The sequence below is a fragment of the Notamacropus eugenii genome, chromosome 1 (genome assembly GCF_028372415.1).
Source record: "Notamacropus eugenii isolate mMacEug1 chromosome 1, mMacEug1.pri_v2, whole genome shotgun sequence".
NCBI classification, from domain to species: domain Eukaryota; kingdom Metazoa; phylum Chordata; class Mammalia; order Diprotodontia; family Macropodidae; genus Notamacropus; species Notamacropus eugenii.
In genome coordinates, this window is record NC_092872.1 from 105121147 (window position 1) to 105125125 (window position 3979).

Genomic DNA, 3979 nt, shown 5'->3' on the forward strand with positions numbered 1-3979 from the left:
AGAAGGAAAACAGGAAACCTGGAGAAATTTTTACAGTAAGTTTTCCTGATAAAGGTTTCATTTCTCAAATATATGGAGTATTGAACCAAATTTTTTAAAATTAGTCATTCCCCAGTTGGAAAATAGTGAAAGGAAATGAACAGTCAAGTTTTCAGAAAAAGAAATCAAAGCTACCAAGTTACCTGAAAAAAATGCTCTAAATCATTGCTGATTAGAGAAATGCAAAGCAAAACAACTCTGAGAAACTGCCTCATACCTACCAGATTCACTAACATGACAGAAAAGGAAAAATAACAAATGTTGGAGGAGATGTGGAAAAATTGGGACACTGACGCATTGTTAGAGTTGTAATTTGGTCCAGTCGTTCTGGAAAAGAATTTAGAACTATGCCCAAAGGATTGTAAAAGTGTTCGTATCCTTTGACCAAGCAATACCACCACTAGATCTGTATACCATAGAAATTAAAGAAAAGGTGAGAGGACCTATTTGTATAAAAATATTTAAAGTTGCTCTTTCTGTGCTGCCAAAGAATTTGAAATCTAGGGAATGCCCATCAATTGAGGAATGACTGAACAAGTTATTGTATGATTTTGATAGAATACTATTGTGCTATGAGAAATGACGAGGAGAATGGTTTCAGAAAAACCTGGGAAGATTTATATGAATTCATGCAAAGGAAAGTGAGTAAAACGAGGAGAATATTGCACGCAGTAAAAGCAACATTGTAAAGATGACCAACTGTGAAAGACTTTGTTACTCTGATCAAGACAATTCCAAAAGACCCATGATGAAAAATGCTATCCATCTTCAGAGAAGTGATGAACTCTAAACACAAAATGAAACTTTTTAACTTTATTTTCTTTTTTTAAATTTTGTTTCTTTTCTTTTGCCACACTACTGATATGGGAATTATGTTTGGCATGCTTGCACATGTATACTCTATATCACATAGGTTGCCTTTTCAAGGAGGGGGTGATGAGGGACACAGAGAGAGAATTTGGATTTTTTTAAATGATTGTTAGAATTTTTGATATGTAATTGGGAAATATTTAATGAAATGAATAAAGTAATTAAAAGATGATTGCCAATGTGGAGGCAGATGTGTAGGGGAGGGCCACAGGGTTCTGTCCTTGACCATGCTTTTTTCAGTTTCCTCAGTGACTTGGATAAGGCAAGGATGCAATGCCGATTACATCTGCAATGAAACAGATCTAGAACTGATAGATAACATTGTATGACAGAATCAGGATCCAAAAAATTCTCAAATGAGGGAATCGTGTTGACTCTAATAAAGCAGGATGCAAAAGGGATAACAAAAGCCCTAAACTTATGTTGAAAATAATGGCTATGCAAATTGAGTATGGCATGGCTAAGTAACAGTGTGAAAAGATCAGATAAATAAGGTTTTTTAATAGTTTGATTGTAATGCATGTATCTATATAGGAGCAATATGTTACAGGGTAAAGTGTGGTAGATTTAGAGTCAGAGGACATTGGTTCAAATCCCAGTCCTAGTCATATCAGGGTCTCACTTTCCTCATCTGTAAAATGGGAGGGTATACTAGATGACCTTCAAGGTTCCTTCCATCTCTAAATCTAGGCTTCTATGACACAAGTGAAACAAAGTAGATGAATTTGAATGAGGATATCAATTTTGTATCAATAGTTTAGAATGATGAAACAACCTTTTTTCCCCCTTCTTGGTTCTTCACTGTGTCAAAGTTGCCCAATAAATGATCCCCCATGCCTGGAATGTACTCTGTCCTCACCTTTATATACATCTTAGAATCCTTTCCTTCTATCAAAGCTCAGTTCAGTGACCATCTCATTTGGGAAGCTTTCCTGAACTCTGACGTTGTTCATGGCTTCTCCCTCGTCAAATTCTGTTGTATTGCTTTACTTACCATCTACAATATTCCAGTATGCTCCTCAAAGTCAAGGACTATATTTCACTCTATCATTTTTATCTCCCCTGAGTAGCAGAGTCTCAAATGTATCAGTACTTATTCAGTTTAACTCATTAGAAACTTACTAAGACTAGAAAATCATTCATAAAAAAACAATCATCAGTGAAAAATTAGACAACAGTGAGGATCTAAATAGAGCATGGAGGTTTCTTCTGTGTTGTCAAAATCAAGTACTGAAAAACATTTTCTATACTCAACTTAAAGCTGAATATCAAGTTAGCCTTTAAAAAGGTCTGAACTTTCATGGAAAACAGATCACTCTGTATTCCAAGCCTTTTCATTCGGCTTTATACTTGGTTAAGATACCATACTCCTATTTTGTCTGATAATTTTCATTTTCACTTAAGTCTTATTCTTTTTCACTATATGATCTTAGTTTTATTTTCTTCTTCTCTAATTAAAGACCCTTTCCTCTGCAAGAAATCACTTTTAGATCTATATCATGTAAGAGAAAAGAATATTGGAATCAGATTCAGAAGACCTGGGTTCCCATCCTGTCTAATTAGCCATATTATTTTCCAAAAGTCCTATTTCTCTTAGTCTATTTCCTTGGGATTACAATAGATTTTGTGAGGCAGATAAGTCGGGTTTCAAATGACATCATCCATGTGTTTCCTCGTCTACAAAATGGGGATAACAGCAGCACCTACCTCCCAGGATTGTAGTGAATATAAGATGAGATAATATTTGTAAGGCATTTTGAAAACCTTAAGGTACTATATGAATGCTAACTCATTAGTATTTTTATTAAAAATGGGCCCTAATCTCAGGGAGCTTACAATATATTTTGAGGAAGCAAAATTATTCTACATGAGGTTGCCCCAGAAACCCTCTTCATCATCCCCCACCCCTCCAAGCCCTTTCTCCCCTATGTAATTCTTTCATCATCTGGGACATGTGACCTAATTTGTCAGGGTGAGGAAAGGATAGACCCTGAGCGGGAGAGGCTTTTTACTGAGGAAGAGCTGCTTCAAGGAGCTCAGATGATAGAGGCACCAGTAATAACCAGAGCTCAGAAACTGCTGCATCAGCTGAATGCTCTGTTGGAACAGGAGTCCAGATATTAGCCAAAGGTCTGTAACTTGAGATTAATTGAAAGTGCTCATGATTATAGACTTTGGATGACTGCAAGATTGAGGGACTTAGAAGTAAAAAGACCTTCTTGGTTTTAACACAGAATTTTTTTTTTCTAACTATGAATTTAATGGACAGATTTCTATTCAAAATGAAGGTACAGACCAAACATCTTGGATATGTGGCATTAAGTTGTTTGTATCTGGCTGTGAAATCAACAGAGAAAGAAAAAATGTCGCATTAGTCACTGATTTGATATAAATAAGCCAATACAAATTCACAGTTTCTTACCTGATGCTAATGGAAAAGATTGTATTAGGGGAGTTTGGGAAATTCAAAGCTACTACTGCCTTTCAGTTTCTCCAACTCTATAATCCACTTATTCAAGTAAATTTACTATCTGAAAGGAGAAAGGAAAGGAGCTCAGCCTACAGCCTGCTACTGTAGAATTAGGTCTTTTTAAAGCAAAGCCTTTTGCATTGGCATTGTCTATAACTGCACAACAGTTTTAAGCACAGAAATTTATAGAATTGATGGAAGGAGTAGAATGTCTTCAGAAACAGTGCAAGTTAAGTTAAAGAGAGCTCACCTTCTGGCAGAAACTTGTAGCAAAGTGCCTAACTGAATACTCATCAAACAAATGTTCTAAACCCAATGCTCAGAACTTGAAGTGGATTGTGTGTATTGCACATCAGTTGAAGCATAGGTATTACAAAATTCATCTTCCAACAGTCCCTGAAACTGGGTCTTAATAGGATTCTTATGGTGAAGAAATTCAACTATTTGGAAGATTTATTTCACATAAGAGCTGCGGGCTCTAATAGTAGAATGGATTTAAGCTGTGAAGCCTGAAACATAACAAGTAGGTTAGCATTAATGTTTTTAGACTTGAGGGGAAAAACACGCTGTAGCTGGAAATTATTTATGTGTGCTGCAGTT

At 35.8% G+C, this 3979-nt stretch overlaps 1 pseudogene; it reads left to right on the forward strand.

Moving 5' to 3' along the window:
* The first annotated feature begins 2949 nt into the window (after positions 1 to 2949).
* LOC140505184 (cyclin-G1 pseudogene) lies at positions 2950 to 3618 on the forward strand (annotated as a pseudogene).
* The last annotated feature ends 361 nt before the right edge of the window (positions 3619 to 3979 follow it).